The 23,391-nt window shown below is 40.9% G+C and overlaps 1 protein-coding gene across 1 annotated transcript in view; it reads left to right on the top strand.

The window, feature by feature from the left end:
* SAMD12 (sterile alpha motif domain containing 12) overlaps positions 1-22,740 on the top strand; it is a 489,179-nt gene extending 466,439 nt beyond the window's left edge. Inside the window, exons 5-6 of the transcript XR_004059325.1 lie at positions 9,278-9,369; positions 22,020-22,740. The gene's annotated coding sequence lies outside the window, so the exon portion shown is untranslated. The remainder of the gene's footprint in view (positions 1-9,277; positions 9,370-22,019) is intronic.
* Positions 22,741-23,391: the final 651 nt, after the last annotated feature.

Raw genomic sequence — 23,391 nt, 5'->3', positions numbered from 1 at the left:
AAAGAATAGGTAGCCCAGTGTGATTAGAGTACAGGTGGGGTGAAATGAAATAAAGCTGAAAAGGGAGCCAGATTTTGGAAGCCCTTGAGTGTCATGACAAAGATTTTGGTATTATTCTTTAGTGTGTGTGTGTGTGTGTGTGTGTGTTTATATGTGTTTGTGTGCAGTTGTGTGTGTGTGTTCTTTGACTTTTGCTTAAGCAGGCATTGACACGATCTAGTTTGCTTCTTCCAAAGGTAATTGGCTGCAGTGTAGTGGATGGACTGGGGAGATGAAGGACAGTGACAGCAGACCAGTTAGAGTCACTGCAGTAATCCAAATAAAAGACAAAAGGGATCTAAACAGGGAAGATAGCAGAGACACTGGGAGAGAAATTCATCTCAGATGTAGATTAAAGAGATTTAAAACAATTGGATGACGGGATGAAGAAAAAGAGGAATTAAAGGTGAAGCTCAGGTTTCTAAATTGAATGACTGGATAGATTGTAAAACCGTTAGTTCAGATAAGAAACATAGAAGGTAGATAGGTTTTTGCTTTTGAAGGATATAGAGGAAGGGGAAAGGTAGAGATATCACTCCAACCTAGAGTAACCCTCAACCCATGGTGTAGCCTCTGGTCATCTCCCCTCTACAGCAGTATCAAAGGGCAAGTTCAGTTATAAGGCCAATGAGGGAAATGAAGCTTAAGACAGCCAATGCAAGGAAGAATGTGCCTGGAGCATGGACCAGTCTCGTAACTGGCACCTTAATACCAAGCCACTTGGGTCTTGGCTACCTGTGTAAGTCGGCTTTTTCTCTCTTTGCAGAGGGAAGTACATTGTATGTTTGACCTCATTTTTTTTTTTTTTTTTTTTTTTTTTGCCCCTCTCTGTCCACATGCTTTGAGTATATTTTGCAGTTCCTTCCACAAAATAGAGTGTATTTTCCTTTCCCTTGACTTTGAGCTTGACTAATGAGATGCTAGTGGGTTTGACATGAGCAAAGGGCTGAACTGTGCTTGTGTAGTGGGGCTTGCCCTCTGGCTCTTCACTCATCCCTATTAGGACTACTTTCCTTCAGGTAGCTGTTTCCCCTTTACCCAGGTTCTACAACAAACACTCAGACACAGAGCCAATTCAGCAGCTACCACTTGAACCCAAGTCACCGAACCCTACATGAGGAAAAATAAATAATTATTTTATGGCACTGAGTTGTGGGATGTTTTGTTATGCAGTGAAAGCTAACTGATGAGGACACCAAGAGAAAAACATGCTTATGAGCAGTGATTCTCTGACTTCCCTTGCCAGCTCTCTTTAGCCAGCCGAGGGGTTAGGAAGGTCTGGCATAACCCACAGCTTATCAAATGTGCATGTATTAAATGGATCTATTCACAATAATTATGTAACACTTCATAGACTTTCAGTCACTGTTTTAAAACATTCACTTCTGATTATGAATGGCCTTGTACTTGTGTTGCATAAAGCACTGGGAACCAATTCCACTACCAGTGGTGGACTTTTCCAAACCTTCATTTCTCCTGAATCAAGAAATTCTTGGCCGGGCACAGTGGCTTACGCTTGTAATCCCAGCCCTGTGGGAGGCTGAGGGGGGTGAATTGCTTGAGCCCAGGAGTTCAAGACCAGACTGGGTGACATGGTGAAATCCTGTCTCTACAAAAATTGCAAAAATTAGCCAGGTTTGGTGGTGCATGCCTGTAGTCCCAGCTACTCAGGAGGCTGAGGCAGGAGGATTGTTTGAGACTGGTGAGCAAAGGTTGCAGTGAGCTAATCTTGTGCCACTGCACTCTAGCCTGGGCATGAGAGCAACTCTGTCAAAAAAGAAGCAAGGTAGAAAGGAAGGAAGGAAGGAAGGAAGGAAGGAAGGAAGGAGAAGGAAGGAAGGAGGGAGGGAGGGAGGGAGGGAGGGAGGGAGGGACGGAGGGAAGGAAGAAAGAAGGGAAGGAAAGAAGGAAGGAGAAACGGAAAGGGAAAGGGAAGGAAGGAAAGGCGAGAAAGGAAAGGAAGGAAGGAAGGAAGGAAGGAGAGGAAAGAGGGGAAGGAAGGAGCGGAGGTATTAGGGGGGGGGGGGGGGGGGAGAAGAAAGAGGGGGTTGCGGGGGTAACACGAAGGTGTAAGTGCAAAAGACCAGGCAGTGGAAGTGAACTTCAGTCTTGAAGGACGTTCCTGAAGACAGAAGGAAGAAAGGAAGAAAAAAGAAAGAAAGGGAAAAGCACAAAACGAAAATCTTGCTATTTTGAATCTCAGTTTGTTATTCCAATCCTAAATCTTAAATGTTTTACTTTTTTGGTGGGGGTGGTGGCAGCTAGTTCTGTGTTCTGCGGATGTAGAATCAAGTCAGATCCCAACTTTAAATTCTTGAAACAAGTATTAAGTAGAACTTTGGCCTTTCTTTTTCTGGGTAAACAACCCAAACTCATTTATCCTTTCTTCAGAGGTTCTATTTGAAAATTATTTGGCCATCTTTCTGCTCTTTTCTGAACCCTCTTCTACTTTGTTATATGTCTTCTAAGTTGTAAAGACCAAAATTGGACATGTTCTTTATATCTGAGTTGGTGCTAAATCTAATCTCTTCACTCTTGGGTCTTTAGGAAGATGGCAGGTCAGATGCCGTAAGGTTGGTCTGGCTTCCATTTCATTGCTACAGAGTCTGTACGCCCCGTGGATTTCCCAGCCCCCACTAGAGCTCCCCATGTTATATCTTTTGCATTGATTTTTGGTACTTCAATATCTTAATCTGTCTTTAGTTCCTGCTATGATCACTCCAGGTTTTTGATGATTGCTGTTTACTTTTTAAATTTCTTCTTCTTTAAAAACAAATAGAGTATTACCGAGCTGTGGGACAACATCATAAGTTAAATATAAATGTAATTGGAGGCCCAAACAGGAGGGGCTAAAAAACATTTGAAAAAGTAATGGTTAAATATTTTCCAAACTTGATAAAAAGTACAAACTTATACACCCAAGAAGCTCAATAAAACTCAAGTAGAAGAAACATAAAAAAGAGACACCAGTGGTGTACATTGTAACCAATGTTATTAAAACTAGTAATAAAGAGAACAATTTTTAAAGCAGCTAGAGAAAAAAAGACTCATACAAAAGAGCAAAGATAAGGATGATAACAGATTTCTCATTAGAAATAATGTGAGCTAGAAAACAGTGGAGAAACATTTTAAGATACTGTAAGAAAAAATCCGTCAAACTAGAATTTGAAAAAATGTTTTAGAGATTGGTCTCACTATGTTGCACAGGCTGTTCTTGAACTCCTGGGCTCAAGTGATTCCCCCACCTCCTCCCAAGAGGCTGGGACTACAGGTGTGCACCACTATCCCTGGCTTTCCAACAATTTGAAAAAATACTCCAGAAAACTACCTTTCAAAATGAAGGCAAAATAAAAATTTTTTCAGATGTATATAGAGCTAAAAGAATTCATCAGAAACAGACTTGCACTTAAAACACAAGGAAAATAAACACATGGAAATTTGGATCTACACAAAGAAAAGAAGAACCTTGGAACTGGTAAATATAAATACTCCTCTTCCTATTTTAATGTTTAAAGAGATGATCAATTATTTAAAGCAACAATAATAATGTCCAGGAGTGGTGACTCATGCCTATAATTTCAGTACTTGGGGAGGCCAAGCCAGGAGGACTGCTTGAGGCAGGGAGTCTGAGACCAGCCTTGGCAACAGCAAGAACCCATCTCTACAAATAATAATAATAATAATAAAAATAGCTGGGTGCAGAGACATGTGCCTGTAGTACTAGCTACTCAGGAGGCTGAAGCAAGAGTATCACTTAAGCCCAGGAGTTCAAGGCTGCAGTGAGATGTGACTGCACCACTACACTCCAGGCTGGGGGACAAAGCAAGACCCTGTCTCTTAAAAAAAGGGAAAAAACAATAATAATGATGTATTGTAATATTTATGACATGTAGAAGTAAAATTGCAACAATAGGCCGGGCGCGGTGGCTCAAGCCTGTAATCCCAGCACTTTGGGAGGTCGAGACGGGCGGATCACGAGGTCAGGAGATTGAGACCATCCTGGCTAACACGGTGAAACCCCGTCTCTACTAAAAAATACAAAAAACTAGCCGGGCGAGGTGGCGGGCGCCTGTAGTCCCAGCTACTCGGGAGGTTAAGGCAGGAGAATGGCGTAAACCCAGGAGGCGGAGCTTGCAGTGAGCTGAGATCTGGCCACTGCACTCCAGCCTGGGCGACAGAGCGAAACTCCGTCTCAAAAAAAAAAAAATAAATAAATAAATAATAAAATTGCAACAATAGTATAAAGGTAGGGAGAATATACTGAAGTAAGATTCTTATACTACAGGTGAAATAATACAATACACTTGAAGGTATGTGATGAGTTAAAGATTTATATCATAAATTCAAAAGCAGAGTTTCTCAATAGAGGCAGTATTGACATTTGGAACTAGATAACTCTTTGTTTTGGGGACTGTCCTGTATTTAGAAGGATGTTTAGTGGCATCCTCGGCCTCTTCTCACCATATAGCAGTAGCACCTCTTCCGTTATAACAATAAAAATGTCTTCAGACTTTATTAAATATCCCCTGGTGATGGGAAGGGAGGGGGGCAAAATCACTTTCAGTTGAGAATCACTGGAATTAAAGAATTTAAGACAATGTGGTACTGGTTGCAAGATGAACAAATAGGTCAGTGTTACAGAATAAAGTCCAAAAATAGACCCATATGTATATGGTCAACTAATTTTCAATAAAGGAACAAAGGTGATTCAGTTGATAATGATGGTCTTTTTAACAAACAATTCTGGAACAATTTGCTGTCCACATGCAAAAAAATAAAAAAGTAAAAACTTCATAACTCACGTTATGGTAAAGTAACTAAAAATGGATTATGGGCATAAATGCAAAACTTGAAACTGTAAAACTTCTAGAAGAAAACATAGGAGAAAATTTTTGGAACCATGGATTAAGCAGTGATGTCTTAGACAACGCACCAAATAACACAACCCATAGAAGAAAAAAGTTATATTTTTCATCAAAATTAAAAATTCCTGTTCTTTGAAAGACTCTGTTAAGAGAAAGAAACTGGGAAAAAGGACTTGAACCCAGAAGATATAAAGAATACTCAAAATTCAATTGTAAGAAAATAACCCAGTAAAAATGGGCAAAATATTTGAAGATATACAGATGGAAAATAAGCTTATAATGAACATTATTGGTCTTTAGGTAAATACATAAAACCACAATGAACCATCACCTCACATCTACCAGAATGGCTAGAATAAAAACATGTATAACTTCAAGTGTTGGTGAGAATGTGGAAAAGCTGGAATCCTCGTGAACTGCTGATGGACTCACGCCTGTCATCCCAACATTTTGGGAGGCTGAGGTGGGAGGATTGATTGAGCCTGGGAGCTCAAGGTTGCAGTGAGCTGTAATGGTGCCACTGCACCCCTCAGCCTGGGCTGCCGAATAAGACTTTGTCTCAAAAAAAAAAAAAAAAAAAAAAAGTTAAGCACACATTTACCATATGACCCAGCAATTATACACTTCGGCATATACTCAAGAAAAATAAAATTGTATGTATGTCCACACAAAGATTTGCAGGCAATGTTTATAGCAGCCTTATTCATAATTACCAAAAAGTAGAAACAACCCAACTGTCCATCAACTGGTGAATGGGTAAGCGAAATGCCATATAACCATACAATAGAACTACTATTCAGCAGTTAAAAATAACAAACCATTGAACATGCTGTAACGTGAGTAATGCTCAAAAACATTATGCCAAGTGAAAGAAGAAAGATGTAAATAACCACCTGTGACATGATTACACGCTGTACGGAATGTTCAGAAAGGCAAATCTGTTAGCAAGAAAGTATATTAGGATTGTCTGTGACTGGAGATGGAAATAGGAATTAACTGCACAAAGGTATGAATGGTTTTTTGAGGGGGAGAAGATGATGGAAATATTCTAGAACTGGATTGTGGTAATGGTTGTATTCTGTAAATTTTCCAAAAATCATTAAATTATACACTTGAAGTGGGTAAATTTTATGGTGTATATATTATACCTCAATGAAGCAGTTTTTTTAAAAGGAGATCATGATGTTTGTAAGATTTTACATTCCACTTTTTTCACTAAAAATCATAACATATATATTTGTTAATGTCATTAACGACAACTTGAAAACATTTTTCTAATAACCACTTAATATTCCTGAATATACACATACCCAAAATTAATAGTTTCCCTCTAGGTCATTTGTAATTTTAAAAAATAATGCTGAGGCAGGAGGATCTCTTGAACGCATGAGTTTGAGACCAGCCTGAGCAGCATAGAAAGACTCCATCTCAACCAGGCACGGTGGCTCATGCCTGTAATCCCTGCATGAGGTGGTTCATGCCTGTAATCCCAGGCCCAGGCGGGTGGATCGCTTGAGGTCAGGAGTTCAAGACCAGCCTGGCCAACATGGTGAAACCCCATCCCTATCAAAAAAATACAAAAATTAGCCAGGCATGGTGGTGTGTGCCTGTAATGCCAGCTACTCCGGAGGCTGAGGCAGGAGAATCACTTCTACCCAGGTGGCGGAGGTTGCAGTGAGAAAAAATCATACCACTGCACTCCAGCTTGGATGGACTCCATCTCAAAAAAAAAGAAAAATAAAATCTCTACCAACACACACACACACACACACACACACACACACACACACACACACGCGCGGGGAAAAAAATCAGCAAGGAGTAATCCTAGCTATTTAGGAGGCTAAGTTAAGAGGATCTCTCGAGTCTAGGAGTTTGAGGTTACAGTGAGCTTATTGCACCACTGCACTCCAGCTTGGGCAACAGAGCAAGACACTGTCTCTACAATAAAATTGAAATTAAAACAATGTTTTGTTTAACCTTTCTGTGCATATTAACTATGTGACCTTGGACACGTTCTTTAACCTCTCTTAGCTTTAATTTTCTCTTAGGGGCAGGGTGTGGTGGCTCATGCCTATAATCCCAGCACAGTGGGAGGCCGAGGCGGGTGGATCAAGAGGTCAGGAGTTTGAGACCAGCCTGACCAACATGGTGAAGCCCCGTCTCTACTAAAAAGACAAAAAATTAGCGGGGCATGGTGTCACAGGCCTGTAATCCCAGCAATTTGGGAGGCTGAGACAGGAGAATCACTTGAACCAGGGAGGCAGAGGTTGCAATGAGCCGGGGTTGTGCTATTGCACTCCAGCCTGGGCGACAAGAGTGAAACTCCATCTCAAAAAACAAACAAAAAAAAAAAAAACAAAGAAAGAAATCTAATAGGAAAAATGGGCACAATTAATAGTTCCTGTTGGCTGAGTGTGGTGGTTCACGTCTGTAATCCCAAAACTTTGGGTAGCCGAGGTGGGCGGATCATATGAGGTCAGGTGTACTAGACCAGCCTGGTCAACAAGGTGAAACCCCGTCTCTGCTAAAAATACAAAAATTAGCCAGGTATGGTGGTGTGTGCCTGTAATCTCAGCTACTCAGGAGGCTGAGGCATGAGAATCACTTGAACCCAGGAGGCGGAGTTTGCAGTGAGCTGCGATCACACCACTGCACTCCAGCCTGGGCAACAGAATGAGACTCTGTGTCAAAATAAATAAATAAATAAATAAAAGAGTTCCTGCCTCTTAGGTACAACATGGCTGTTCTAAGCATTATCTAAAATCAAATGTGAACGATTTAGCATGGAAATGGCAATCACCAATTCTATTTTAGCCATCATTACTGCCCTCAGCAATCATTACACATCTTCAAATTTATGATTATTTTCTCAGAATAGGATCATATAAGTGAAATCCCAGGGCTCATTTTAAAAATCCTCCTCTCTAAGTTAGAAGTAGCACAAAACATTCTTGGCTCTTTTCCAGTTCCTATTCTGATACTTGGAACCCAGTGTGGTTCGTCAGCTTTTTGCTCTGTGGTCTTGGCCTGATGCTTCTGAGAGCTCCCTGGCTCTAGGCTTCCCATTCTCTCCAACCAAACCTATCAGTCTTGTGATTTCTCTCCTATTGGGAGATGGACTGTGTAACCTTGAATAAAAACGGTGGACAAAAGAACAATGGGTAATAATGAATGTTATTATTCCTCATAGGTAACATAGCTGCCTTTTCCTATGGATCACTAGTATCTAAACACAGAGAATTGGGATATGGGATCTTCAGGATTCTCTACAAAGTCTAATGGGGAAAAATTGTTGGTATTTGTATTTTCATATCTAAAGCCGTGTTGTATGTAGTTTTGCTGCCTGCAATTCTTAATGGGGTGGACAAGGCCCTCCGTTCTTTACCTCCATGTACTTCTCCAGCTTTGTCCCTTGCTATCACCTCCCTGCAATGTGATACTAAAATCATACAGCACGTCTTGCTATTTTCTCAAATGTGCCATGTTTTCTCTCCCACAAGGCTTTGTACATCATGTTCTCCAACCTTGAACACTCTCTGCCTACCCCTGCCTCCTTCATTTGGCTAACTCCTACTTATAATCCAGGCATCCTCTTAAACCCTACTTCTTCCTGGAAGTTTTCCTGTCCCGAAGTTGGAGTTTGGTGCTCCATGGCTAAGCTCCCATGGCACTCTGTCATTACCCTTACTGGATCTAAATTGCCTGTTTATTTGCCTTCATCCTGATCACACTATGTGGCAGCCATGGGGTTGTGTCGCTGTGATCTCCCTTCAAGAAAAAACTGGCTATTTAGCTGCAAGGAGTGCAGTTAGCTGACAGCCTCCAGCTGTTAATGCCTTCAAGTTCTGCCTGAGCTTTGAAGCTGAGGCCATGATCATTTTGGGCAGCCCCAGCCAATGACTGAGTATAACAGTGGCACCAGGGCCAACTCAGGACTCCTTTAGTAGGAAATCTTTGGGTTGGCTAAGACTTCATCAGATCTGCATTGTAGTCTGATGCTCTCTCTTCCTCATCCTGCCTCCTCCCTCTTTCCTTTGACAGATGTCATATCCGCTTTTTGGCATAAAGGATTCCCTTGTCCAATCCTGCTTCCTCACCCTTTCACGTTCACGGCTTACTCTCCAATAAGCCTCCTGAAATTCTTACTTTGTCATATGCATCTGCTTTCTGGAGAATCTGGGTAACATAGACAATGAGCCCTTTAAAAGTAGGGACTACATTCTTATTCAAATTGTACCTCCAGCTCTCAGAACAACACACAGTAGGATCTCAATAAATATCTATGAAAGGATTGAATGAATTAATTAATGAATGAACATTCAAAATAGTATTCAATATTGAATGATGTTTTGATCTTATATAATTCACAGGTGCTGGTCAACATTCAAGAACATTCTGATTTGAAGACTCAGATTTACTTATAAAATGCACTGCAAGAATGACATCATTGTGCATTTTTCAAGTGAGTATTTTCCAGCGGTTGGATTTATGCCAAATACATAATTTACCCCTTAGGATAATCCCGTGGGCTAATGTAGTTGAGCATGAATCATAATAGATATTTGTACTTGAAATTACACAACAGCTATAAAACTGCTATTTACTATCAAAATAGCAAATTTTAAATATTACTGCTTATGCCTGGAAATCCCATCTAAATGTTGTTTTATAGAATAAAATCCAAAAGCATTAAAAGCTTTTCAAAATCTAGGCTCTATTTATTTGGCACTTGCCACACTATTGTGTATGTGAAATATCTAGCTAGCTAACTCCCCCACTAGATTGTAAACTCCTTGAGGCAAGCAAACCATTAATTTAATAAAATTAAAACCCATTTTCATCAATAAATTAATAATATATAAGAAATTAATAAATTTTTATTAACCTACCAAATATCATTAAACATCTACTATGTCCCAGGCACTGTGCTAGGTGCTTTGGGAGCAGCAGTGAGTGAAACAGACAAGGCTTATGGCCCCCATGAACTCTCTCAGTGGGGATGAGGGTTGTCAAAAATAATTACCCAAATAATGAATATGTGCAATAATAGAAGTGGGAGAGTGGCTAAAAAATAATGTCCCCAAAGAATATTCATGTCAAACACTGGAGCTTGTGATGTGATTTTATTTGGGAAGAGTCTTAGAAAATGTAATCAAAGATCAGGAGATGAAGAGACAATCGTGGCTTATCTGGATGGGGCCTAAATGCCGTCCAGAGATCCTCACCCGAATCCTTATAAGACACACAGGGGAGAAAACACACAGAAGGGGAGGAGGCAACATGACCACAGAGGCAGAAATTGGAGAGATGCAGCCACAGACCAAGGAATGCCTGGAGCTACCAGAAGCTGGAAGAGGGAAGAAAGGATTCTCTCCTAGAGTTTTAGGAGGGAACATGGCCCCGCCAACACCTTTATTTTGGATTTCTGGTCTCCAGAACTGCAATAAAATATATTTCTGTTGTTTTGAGGTAGGAAGTTTGTGATAATTTGTTATAACAGCCACAAGAAATTAACACAAGGGAGTAAATAAACAAGGATCTGGGGGTCTGGGAAATAACTGTGCATAGGCCTCAGTCCTCACCATGTTTTCCTGCTTTCCATACTCTATGGCGTGTTAGGATATTGTCTCATTTTCTGGACTTTACATTTTTTCTTCCCTGATTGGTATACTCTCACTTTGCCCATGCTTAGAAAGTTGGAGATTAATTCCCGCAGGTTTAATTTTAACCCCTCTTGCTGTGGATTCTCTGCAGTCTATGCTTCACATTCTTGGAAGAACACCACTGAGCTCTATCAGGCTGGGTATTTATAATGACAGATAGAGAACGGCTTCAAAGGCATGCTTGCAACTCTCTAACATGCTTTTACACTTTACTGTGATGTGGCATAAAGTACACAGGCAGACGCCATGAGTTCTGCATTTCAGCTCAGCTTCTGACACTCATTGATTGTGTGATCTTTGACAAGTCATTTAGGGTATTTATGCTTCAATCTCTTCATGTGAAATTAGGATTTCTCTGGCTTTAAAAATAACCATAATTCCATAGTCAATTTTTTTTACATTTGTGCAAAAACATTCATGTAAATTGACTTGGGGTCCTATATAACGAATTCAGTAAGTAAAAAGTTCTGTAGTACATATTATCTAAAAGGAGGAGAATCTATACTCTTCAATACTGTGCCTCTCTTGGTTTTGCACAAATGATTCCCCATAAATCAGATGTACAGGTAATCACAAGTCTTGACTGTGTCCCCAGAAATCACAACTCAAAAGTCAACCTTTAGGAATCCTTTAAAAAAAAAAAAAGTTATGTTTTATGATGGAATTTCCCTTGGTAAGCTTAAACAAGTAGTATAAGCTAAGTCATTCAACCAGAAGAGGTTTACCATCATACTTCCTTGATGAGTTTGGTAATAAACAGGCCCTAGCCGGTGCCTGTGGTTTATTCATTATTGTTATTATTACTCATTATTCTAACACAGCTCTGGGTCTGTGCTCTAGGCAAACCAAGTCTAAACATATCCCTTCCCTCACTCTTCCTCCTCACCCCCATTAGTTCTATGACACAAGATAATATTAGTCACTTACATAAACTAGTAGATATTCATCAATTAGCTCACTCCTTTGCTTGGCACTGCAGAGATCAGAAATGTGTGACACACGAATGGCTCTTGACATCAAAGAGCTTATCTGCACAAAGATAGCCAAGGATTCATGTCAGCAGCATATTGTGAGGGCCAATGTAGGAGTACTTGAATTTGTTATAGAAGCAGATAGCAGGAAGCAAATACTGTGGTCTGCTAGACTGGAAGTTAGCCCATTGATCTGAGCTTTCCAGTTCACCATTGCGTCCCCAATGCCTAAGACAGTTTCTGCAATAAAGCAAGCATTCAATAGCTATTAATTGAATGGTTAAATGTATGGTCTGAACTTGGAAGGGATGGACCGGGGAAGGTTCCCAGAAGAAGAGAAACCCTGAGTTAGGGTTTGAAGAATTGAGCGACGTTAGGTGATAGGCAAGAGGGAACTTCTAGAGATGCTATAAGCCAAGTTGCAGAAATAGACTTTTCGTAGAGGTAAATGGAGAATGTGGATGCTAGATTAATACTGAGATTGATTCTTAAAAGGTTAATGTTGTTTCAGTTTATGGCTTACACATTGTTGAATAGTGAGAGTCTGCTTCTAACATTTGTTAATTTTGGCACTGGAAACAAGAAGTTCAAGGACCTGGGAGAGATGCATAGCCTCCCTCTGAGGCTAACTTGGAACAACTTTTCTAACCAGGTGCCAAAGTCTCTACATGGCTCTAAAACCTCCAGCTATGTAGTGATAATCTGTAGTTGGGACCACAACATTTGTGTGGTTGTTAGCTACTGAGCCTAGAAGGTATCATTTCATGTTACTATGAACTGGGTCTATAATCCTAGAACATATGCCTTTGATAACTGTCCCAGGGAGAGGCCATTTTCCAAAATTTTCCAGAAACTATTACAGGGGATGGCTAGGCCTAAGGTGAGATCCTAGCCCTTCCTAGTGCTCTGTAATTATTCTCCCTGCATTTGATTCTGAAGATTTAAATATCCAAATCTGGGCTTGCTTCTTTGCTTACTTCCTAACAATTGCCATGGAGTCAGGTGGCACAGCAAAAGGTACATTAAATACAAAGATGCTCTGTTTAAGATCTATGTGGCTTCTATTACTCACTGAGCCAGAACTAACATTTTTACTCTTTACATCAAAACTATTCGCCAGAGTTCTTTGGGCTACTCCATTTCTCCCTCCTTAACTTACACTTCAATGTATCAGGCTGTCTATTAGCAGGAAGCTTGGTGTATGAGACATTGGCTCAGAACAGCTTCAGATTTGATTCTGTTGTTTATCAGCAATGTGGATCTCCCCTGACCAAGTTTCATTTTCCACCAGGGTGAAATGAGAGCAATCATACCTCACATATCATCCTCACAAACTTATTGATAAACTTCTCATGAGACCATGCATTTCTAACAGGCTTTGTAAACGTGAAGCACATAAACATGTAAGGAATAATTATTTTCATTTTTTGCATCTTCTCTACACATATGGCAGTCTCAAATTACTTAGTACTTCTGTTCCATTGAACAAAGAGCTACTGAACTCCGAAGACTTTCATAAAAGCTGAGCCAGAAAAGTGTTGACAATTTCCTTTGAATTTCATATCTCTTAGAATTTGCTTCTATAGCTGTTTATCTTTTTGCCAGTTCCTAAATGCTCTTGTGACTAACACTCTGGAGCACTCAATAAATGTCAGTTAAATTAATATATGAATAATGCAGTGTTTATTAGTCAAGATAGTCTAAGCTATGCTGCAATAACAGATAATCCCTGAAATCTCAGTGACTCAGCCCAACAAAACTTTATCTTTTACTCATGTAAAACCTGATGCAGGCCATGGGACAGGGGTAGGCTCTTAATGACTCAGAAGGCCAGGGTTCTTCTGTATTATGAATCAAGACAATGGTTTCCAAAGTTGCTTCAGGGAAGGAAGAGAAAGATGGAGCAAGCTCTAGGCTTTTAACTACCATAGCCTACAAATGTCATTTTCACTCACTAATTGACCAGAACTAATTGTACAGCCAACCAAACTGCAAAAAAGGCTAGAAAATGTAGAAGAGCAAATGAAATAGTTGTTGAGTGCCAACTTCTCTGAAACACGATGCCCTCCACCTCAATAAGAGTCATTGTCTCTTACCCCCAATACAGATTGCAGGGAAATATAACAATACGTAAGACAGACAAAGGCCAGGTACAGTGGTTCACACCTTTAATCTCAGCACTTTGAGAGATCAAGGTAGGATTGCTGGTGTCCAGGAGTTTGAGGCCAGCCTGAGCAACATAGCAAGAGCCTATCTCTACAAAAAAATCAAAAATTAGCTAGGCATGGTGGCACGTGCCTGTAGTCCCAGCTGCTCAGGAGACTGAGGTGGGAGGATCACCTGAGGTGATCACCAGGAGGTGAAGGCTGCAGTGAGCTGTGATAGTGTCACTCTACTCCAGTCTGGGCAACAGAATGAGACACTGTCTCAAAAAAAAAAGAAAAGAAAAATTCCCTGATTTTCTGGAGGTTATATTGAGGTGAAAGAGTGAGAACATTTTGGCTTCATTTTAGTTTCATAATATCGTGTACTGTTTATCCTTTCATTTCAATTACTGTTTGACCTTCTACTTCAATTGTGCCGTTTTTGAGGGTGTCAAAATTTTCTGAAAGAATAAGGCAGGGACCATTCTAACAGCTCTGTGCTTCTCCCTAGGGAAATGAGACTTGTGTCTCTTGCTTCAGCTCCTGTCTGCTGGTCATGAGGTTCAAAACTCCCTGTGATTTCAGCTGGGAAGATGGCAGAGGAAAGGAAGTCCAGCACCTTCCAACTGGACTTGTTTGGATTGGCACAGTTTTTGTAAGCAGCCGTGACTCCAGAGCTGCTGGAAAATGTGCTTATCACCCTAGAGGATTGAGTGGGAAAGGGAAGATCCTAACTGACAGAGTCTGAATGAGAGCCAGTGGAAAATGGGCCTCAGTCTTTTGGTAGGTGGGTGGGAAGAAGATATGGGGTCCAGCCACAGGGTGTGAGCAAGCTGTGATATTATCTTTATTATTGTAGCCAGGTAGAATGAAATCCTAAGATGGATAGAATCTTAGCCAGACAGAATGGAATCCTAGAATGGAATCCTGGTGCAGTGGCTCACGCATGTCATCCCAACTACTTGGGAGGCTGAATCAGGAAGATCACTTGAGACCAGGAGTTCAAGAGCAGCCTGGGCAGGACAGTGAGACTCCCATCTCTAAAAATATATAGATATAGTCAGGCACAGTGGCACGTATCTGTTGTCACAGCTTCTCAGGAGGCTGAGGCAGGAAGAGGGCTTCAAGCTAGGAGTTCCAGTCTGTAGAGAGCTATGATCATGGCACTGCCCTCCAGACTGAGTGACAGAGCAAGACTGTCTACAAAAAGTAAACTAAAACTAAAAAAAATAAAGAATAGAAACTTATTGTTAATTTTCATTGAGTGAATGAGAAATATATCCAGTTATGTTTCCTTCTTTGCCATTTCCCTTTATCATTGGGCTTCTCTCCAGTGTAAAGGGAAGAGATATATATATATGTGTGTATTTTTTTTTTAATGTCTGCTAAAACCCTGACACCAATCTCTGGGCTGACTTCACTGAACATTACTTGCTTCTCCTATGCAGACTAGCATTTCTTGATTCTCTGCACTTCATACTTATACTACATGTTGTTAATATCCATTTCTACCACCTCTACTTCCACTTGGTCTTGTATCACATGGGCCAGAAAGCTAAAAATTATATTCTCAGTCTCCTTGACTGTTAAGTTTGATACAATTTAGAGTCCAGCGATGAGTTGTACGCTAATGAGATTGGAAAGTGGAAGGGAAGAGGGTCATTCTCCTTAGTGTCAGTATTGGCTGATGCACATGCTCATCAAATGGGAGCTTGTGCAGTCACCAGAAAGCTGGTGTGAAAACCGATTTGAGGCTCTGGGGCAGCTATGATGGTGAATGTGGTTTCCTGCAACCTCCTGAACTGGGTGGCAGCTGCAAGAGAAGCCTTGAAGCTTGTCAGTGGCCCTGTGTCTTCAGTTCCTGCCATCTCACCTATATTTTGTAACCACTTATTTTTCTATTTTAAACCCTATTCTGATTGAAATACCATCTTAGTCCATTCAGGCTGCTTTAACAAAATATCATAGATTAGGTGACTTACAAACAAGAGAAATTTATTTCTCATACATATGGAGGCTGGGAAGTCCAAGAGCAAGGCTCCAACATATTCGGTGTCTGTTGGGGGCCCACTTCCTTGTTCATAGGTAGCACCTCCCAGGAGTGTCCTCAAATGGTGGGAGTGGTGAGGGGTCTCACTCGAGCCTCCTTTATAAGGGCACTAATCCCACATATCAGGGCTCTGCCCCCTTGAACAAATCACCTCCCAATGGCCTCACCTACTAACTCTGTCACCTTGAGGGTGAAGATTTAAACATATGAATTTGGGGTGCATATAAACATCCAGACCATCACTAGGGTGGTTTCTATTTCCTGCATGTATTTTCTGACATATACAGTACTTCTGTACATTATCTTACTGGGATATCCAGCCTGCTTAGAGTCACTCACTCAGTAAAGGTTAGAGTCAGGATACACATTCTAAGATCCATGTTCTTATCACTGTTCCATGCTGCCTCCTCCTTAGCCTTTAAGACCCAAATCAGATTTACTTTCAGTCTCACCCTCTGCCTTATTCCTCCATTCCCAGGACATGTCTGTCCCACACCTCTTCTTATTGGCTCATTCTGCCTAACACTGATATTTAATTTTCCTCTCTAATTTTAGTCCCATGAAAAGAGAAAAAAAGTTAAGGAAAAACAAGTTAGCTCATAAGCAAAAAAAATAAAATGCTTTATCATGTATATTTTTAATGTTTGTCGGATGGCACCATGCTAGCAAGCTTGTCCAAACCACAGCTGTATGTGGCCCTGGATGGTTTTGAATGTGGCCCAACAAAAATCTGTAAACTTTCTTAAAACATTATGAGATGTTTTTGTGACGATTTTGTTTTTTCAGCTCATCAGCTGTCGTTAGTGTTAGTGTACTTCATGCGTGGCCTAAGACAATTCTTCTTCTTCCAATGTGGTCCAGGGATGCCAGAAGAGCATAAAAACACAGCACAGAAGAAAAACCTCTGCTCTTTAATTTAAGCTGATACTCCTCCTCCAAACCATATAACTCAAGGACTGTAGGACAGTTATAAGAACTTCTGAGGGATGCACATTCTGGTGGAGGAAGTGAGGCAGGAGAATAGGGTCCAGAGGGAGGGAACCTGAGGCCGATTTCACGCTGACTTCATATAACTGAATCGAAAGGAAAACCCCCAACTTTCCATGCCTAAGTAACAAAAGAACCAGAGGCTACTCCCTTTGCAAAGCCCCCCACTCCCAACTTTTTCTGCAAGGCAGATGGAAAATCGTGGAAACCAATCAGACGTTTACATGGGAGTGTAACTTTGTAATTGCCTTTCAGCCTCTGACTGGGGGCTAAATCTTCCTTTGCATAGAAGCCTAACCTTCGTAACTTCACTTCAGCCTCTGATCGGTTGCTTTCCATAACCAATCGGACTGACTGCGGGCCACTACTTCATTTGCATGGTGTGAACACGAGCTGGCCAATGGGAAACCTCTAGGGGGTATTTGGCCCCCAGAAGATTCTGTAACTGGGGCCCTTGAGCCACTGCTCAACCCACTCCCACTCTGTGGAGTGTACTTTCATTTTCAATAACTCTCTGCTTTTGTTGCTTCATTCTTCCTTGCTTTGATGTGCATTTTGTCCAATTCTTTGTTCAAAACACCAAGAACCTGGACAACTAGCAGTCAAACCCTCTACCAGTAACAGAGGAACCTCTATTGCCAAAGAAACGGAGGAAGAAGAAGAGGCAGAAAGAAACTGTCTAGGAATCTACTCACACAGGAAGCCCTGGGTTTTCTTCCTTGCGGATCGATGACCCTTTTGCTTTATTTCCTCACATCTTCTACAGTCCCCTTCTGCCATTTTCTTACAGCAAACATTAAAGTGACTCCCCTACCCTGGTTTCCACATCTACAGCTCAGGCAAGGAGTCAGATCCAGCAGCAAAGACATCAGCTGTGTATACCACCAGCTTTCCTCAAAGGGAAACTTTGAAGTAATTTTCAAAGGTTAAAGGAAACTTGCCAGTCTGGAAGTTCGTGGGAAAACCCAGCCCATACTTGATTTCTTTCCCATCTAAGGAGGTGAGCCCAAAGGATAACAAAACTATAGCCTATTGGATGGCGAACACCAGGGAAATCAGAATTCAGTGGTGAGTATCTGGATTTACAACTTGATAAACCGTTTTAGGTGGTAAAGTTAGGCCTTCTTAAGTTCTCCCTTATGACTTTCCCACTTGATCTCCTCCAAAATTTTGGCTCTGGCTTTTCAGTTCATGAGAATTGACGTTAAGTATCAACAAAGAAGCCAGATAGGCCAGGCATGGTGGCTCACTCCTGTAATCCCATCACTTTGGGAGGCCAAGGCGGGCGGATCACTTGAGGTCAGGAGTTTGAGACGAGCCTGGCCAACATGGTGAAACCCTGTCTCTACTAAAAATACAAAAATTAGCCAGGCATGGTGGTGCACACCTGTAATCCCAGCTACTCAGGAGGCTGAGGCAGGAGAACTTGAACCTCTTGAACCCAGGGGACAGTTGCAGTAAGCTGAGATTGTGCCACTGCACTCTAACCTGGGAGACAAGAGCAAGACTCTGTCTAAAAAAAAAAAAGAAAAAGAAAAACAAAGAAGCCAGATAAAGCTTCAGAAGGAAAGAACCAGAGAGGAGACAAAGTAGGGACAAAGTGGGGGAGTGGGAAGGAAGGATGAGGATGTTGTGTGGGAAGGAGATGGAGAAAGGAGAGTGGGAGCACAAGGAACCCAAGGAGTAGAAAAGCAGAGCTAAAGAATATTTCTGGGCTGGGCATGGTGGCTCACGCCTGTAATCCCAGCACTTTGGGAGGCTAAGGCAGCAGGCCTCCCACTGCTTAAGCTCAGGAGTTGGAGACCAGCGTGGGTGACATGGCAAAACCCTGTTTCTACAAAAAGTAAAAAAATTAGCTGGGCATGCTGGTGCATGCCTATGGTCCCAGCTACTCAGGAGGCTGAGGTGATAGGATTGCTTGAGCATGGGAGGTTGAGGCTGCAGTGAGCTATGATTGCACCACTGCACTCCAGCCTGGGTGACAGAGCAAGAACCTGTCTCAAAAAAAAAAAAAAAAAAAAAAAAGAAGAAGAAGAAGAAGAAGAAAATTTCTGCAATGGAAAAATTCCTCATTCAAGTCTCTCGTTTAAGAATCTACCTGATAGGCCAGTCGTGGTGACTCACGCCTGTAATCCCAGCACTTTGGGAGGCTGAGGCAGGCAGATCATGAAGTCAGGAGTTTGAGACCAGCCTGGCCAACATGGTGAAACCACATCTCTACTAAAAATACAAAGATTAGCCAGGCATGGTGACGCATGCCTATAATACCAGCTACTCGGGAGGCTGAGGCAGGAGAAATGCTTGAACCCGGGAGATGGAGGTTTCAGTGAGCCGAAATAGTGCCACTGCCCTCTAGCCTGGGTGATAGAGCAAGACTCCATCTCAAAAAAAATAAATAAATAAAAATAAAACTACCAGAAAAACTGTTACAATATTCATCATTATTTAGATCTCCCATATTGTACCAATTAACTGGTATGTGTCCTTTACAGTTGTCATTTTCTCTAGCATATACTTGGTGTCACATATATGAGCTCCTCCAGTCACCTCTGTGTGGTTTCTGGACCAGCAGCAGCACCTGCAAGCTTGTTAGCAATGCACACTCTCAGACCCTGCTCTGGCCATCCTAAATGAGAATCTGCCTTTCAATAAGTTTTTCATATGATTAATGAGCACAGTAAAGACTGATAGGCACTGCCCTACAACCTCAGACAAGAATGAGCAAGAGAGTGACAATGAGTGAGTGAATGAGTTTGCTCTGACGAGGCTGGTATGAAGGCTAGTATGCCCTTTGCTGCACACTCGATTCCTTGGAAGACTAATGAAGATTAAGCAGCGGACAAGCTGGTAGACTAATGAGTATTGCCTGACCACAAACCAGGAAAACCTGGTTATACCCGAAGCTAGTGGGTCTCAAAGTTTATTGCGCATCAGAATCACCTGGAGAGCTCTTAAACCATAGATTGCTGGAGTCTATTGCTGGACCCTCCCCGCTCCAGAGTTTCTGGTTCAGTAGGTCTAGAGTGGGCCTGAAAATCTGCATGTTTCACCAGTTGCTAGGTGATGCTGACAGTGCTGGTCTAGGAATGACACATTGAGAACAACTGTCCTAAGCGATAAAGACATTTAGATAAAAGAATCTTGCTCCTATAAATTATTTGGGATAATTAAGGTCTCAAATCCCCTATTGAATTTGTCACTGGAGACCATACCACTTTATAGTGACTTCCAGAAAAAGCCCCTCATGGGAAAGCACGCATGTATTTCAGCCAGCTGCATGGGGTTGAGGGCTAATGAACAGGGAAGCTAGAATGGTCTTGCTTTCCCAGGCATGCCATCCAGCAAACCCAGAGACAGTGGGTTGTTGAAGAAAATTATACAGATGAGACCCGGAAGCTGCCATTTCATTGGGGAAGATTTTGCCTTTTCATTACAAGAGAAAGCTAACATTTCCCATCTTTCCTTCCACCAAAAGTAGGCAAGCATAAAACCAAAGCCAATTTCTTACAATTTAGTAACCTCAGTACCAACCAATTATATTCCCGGGACATGAGAAACAGCTGTTGTAACATTAGAGCTTGAACAGTTTCATCTCAGCTATTTAAGGGGATAAAAGAGCCAATATTTTCATTCCCTTGTGATGTTATCAAGACATGATAAACAACCAGGACTACAGTATTAATTACATTAATTTGGAGAGGAGAGGGACCACTTTAATTGCTCCAAGCTGGAGAATAATTTTTTATGGGTAGACAATCATTCCATAAATTCACATTAGAAAGAGTACTTTGTCTTGTATTATCAGCAACAAAACTTCTGGAAGCAAAAATCAACCACCACTCCCTTTTAAGGTAGACTTCAATATAAAAAATAAAATCTTACTGTTGCTATGTGTCAGTTGTTCAACCTGACATGTTGAGCTGTTTGGTAAAAAGAAACATAGGGAAGGTATTTGTCCTTTAAGAATTCATAATCTAAAAATGGAAGTAGCACCAACAGCTAAATTTGAATACTTTCTTACATATAAAACATATATGAAGAGAGTGTTGCCTCCATCTTGGGGTTAAGAAGATCAAATGGGGATATGGGAAGAGCATTGGGAAGAACATCAGGAAGAATAGCTAATAGATGCTCGGCTTAATACCTGGGTGATGGGGTCTGGGCGCAGTGGCTCACGCCTCTAATCTCAGCACTTTGGGAAGCCGAGGCAGGTGGATCACGAGGTCAGGAGATCGAGACCATCCTGGCTAACAAGGTGAAACCCCATCTCTACTAAAAATACAAAAAATTAGCTGGGCGTGGTGGCGGGCACCTGTAGTCCCAGCTACTCAGGAGGCTGAGGCAGGAGAATGGAGTGAACCTGGGAGACAGAGCTTGCAGTGAGCCAAGATCACGCCACTGCACTCCAGCCTGGGCAACTGAGCGAGATTCCGTCTCAAAAAAAAAAAAAAGAAACAAAAAAATACCTGGATGATGGATTGATCTGTGCAGCAAACCACCATGGCACATGTTTACCTATGTAACAAATCTGCACATTCTGCACATGTATCCCTGAACTTAAAATAAAAGTTGAAGAAAAAAAAAAGATGAAATGAATGATGGACATCAAAATGCTCTAAAAGCCATAACACCCTAAAAAAACAGAAGAGAAAAGGGACATATCATTTATTGAATGCCTTCTACATGAGGCACTGAGCTAGGTACTTGACTTACATGGTCATATTTTAAAACTCATAAGGAACTCTAGAAAGAAAGGAAAACATAAAACAGAGAAAATATAATAGTGAAATGCCAGTTTTGTCAACATGGAAATTATTCAGATAAAATCCAGTTTTTTCAATGTGGAAATTATTCAGATAAAATGTTTGACTCATATTAAGTAATAAGACATATACATATTAGCTACCATAAGAATCATCTCTCACGGCCAGAATAAATATTCTTTCACCACAACAATTATTTGTTTAACTGATAGGTGGCCACATGCTGAAATCATTCAAGCAAATACTACAGTTTGGGTAATAAAAACATATGTAAGTAAATCTACTAAGGCTCCTGGAATTAAAACCTGCACTCAGCTCCAATGTTTGGGATGGTGGAATATGGATGGAAAGGCTCTGGAGAATTCAGAGTGGCTCTAGGAAGTAGCTCCTAAGAGTTGCTGGATGCAGCAGGTGTTGCTGTGGCTTTGAATTCACGGTTTATAATTCAGGGCCCGGGGAATTCCACTCAGGTTTACAGGAGCACTTGTTCTAGAAAATCCCTATGAACAGTGCTGATATTGTCACATTTGCTAGATACTCCTTCAGGTTCTGCCTGAGCTACTATGAAGCAGTTGTGGGGAATGGATCTTCCAATGCTCAAAATGCTCTGGAAACTTGAATTGAGGATAAGAGCAGTTCAGCATGGAACTAGTACCAAGACTCACACTAAGGAAGAAGGGGTTGGAAGAAATTGAAAGAATACTCTGGGGTTGTGCGTTCCCCATTGCAGAATTGGGGGCCCTGCTGTAAATGGGGAGTACTCACCAGAGAATGAAAAACTTTGAATGCTGCAAAGTTCTGAACCACAGGGTTCTTTTTCATGTAGAAATACCTTCATAATGTATGTAGGGGAATAGCTTGAGTAAAATGTAGAGCAACTATGAACACACAGAACCACTCAGTAAAACAGTATGTATCAATATGGTAATGTGTGAAATATATTGTAAAGAGAGAATTTCGATTGCAAACAGTATTATTTTATATGATCTCACTTTTATTTAAAAATGCAAAGATTTGAATGGAAAAATATTGTAAGTGTATATGTGGAAATATTGATATTATCACTTGATAATGGGCATAGGAGTATACCCATATCCATTATAATGGGATAATGGTTATCTTCGCTTCGCTTATTTATGTTTCCTGAATTTTCTACAGTACTATGTAACTTGTAAAAATATAAATTTTCAGAACTGGAATTATTTTTCTTATCAAGATAGCAATAAATAAAACTTGTTGGAAGCTGACTGTGCCACATAGTATTTCACCTTTGTGAGGCCATTTTCTTCTCACAATGGGATAATAAGGTTGTTCTTTAATAAGAGGAGGTGTTACTCCAAGGAAGCAAACAAATCAACATTAATTGTAGAATTTCATGTGTTCTTTCTACTACTCCTAGTCATCTGGAAATTCAGCTCTTCCTGACTTCTACCTATAGCCTTCATTTTGGAAGCATGCAATAAAATTAGGAAGAGGATGAGCTGAGGGGAAAGATAGTGGTATTGATAATGTCATGACTATAGATAGAGATACAGGTATAAGTTTATGTCTGTTCCTGAGTCTGGATTACCTTGGTCAAAAAAGCTTTTCCTGAATGAAGATGAATGGAAGCTATATGGGTAATACTAAAATGGCTTTCAAAAAAAATACATTCATTTTAATTTAAATTTACAAAAAGGGAAGAAATATAGTATACTCAAAAACTAGATACCCTGTAGACCTAAAAAGCAACTAGACCTCAGAATAATAGATCTTACAAGATAATCATGTCTACCCAAAAGATCCCCCACAAAATGGACAATGGTAATGTTTAAAAGCTGAATTGGTGGCAAAGATGTTGTATCAATCTAGGTGCCCATCAACAGTGCATTGGATAAAGAAAATGTGGTAAATACATACCATGGAA

This window comes from Rhinopithecus roxellana, chromosome 9, assembly GCF_007565055.1.
Source record: "Rhinopithecus roxellana isolate Shanxi Qingling chromosome 9, ASM756505v1, whole genome shotgun sequence".
In the NCBI taxonomy this organism is placed as follows: Eukaryota; Metazoa; Chordata; class Mammalia; order Primates; family Cercopithecidae; genus Rhinopithecus; species Rhinopithecus roxellana.
The sequence above is the reverse complement of the archived record's forward strand: the minus strand, read 5'-3'. Positions and strand labels throughout refer to the sequence as shown.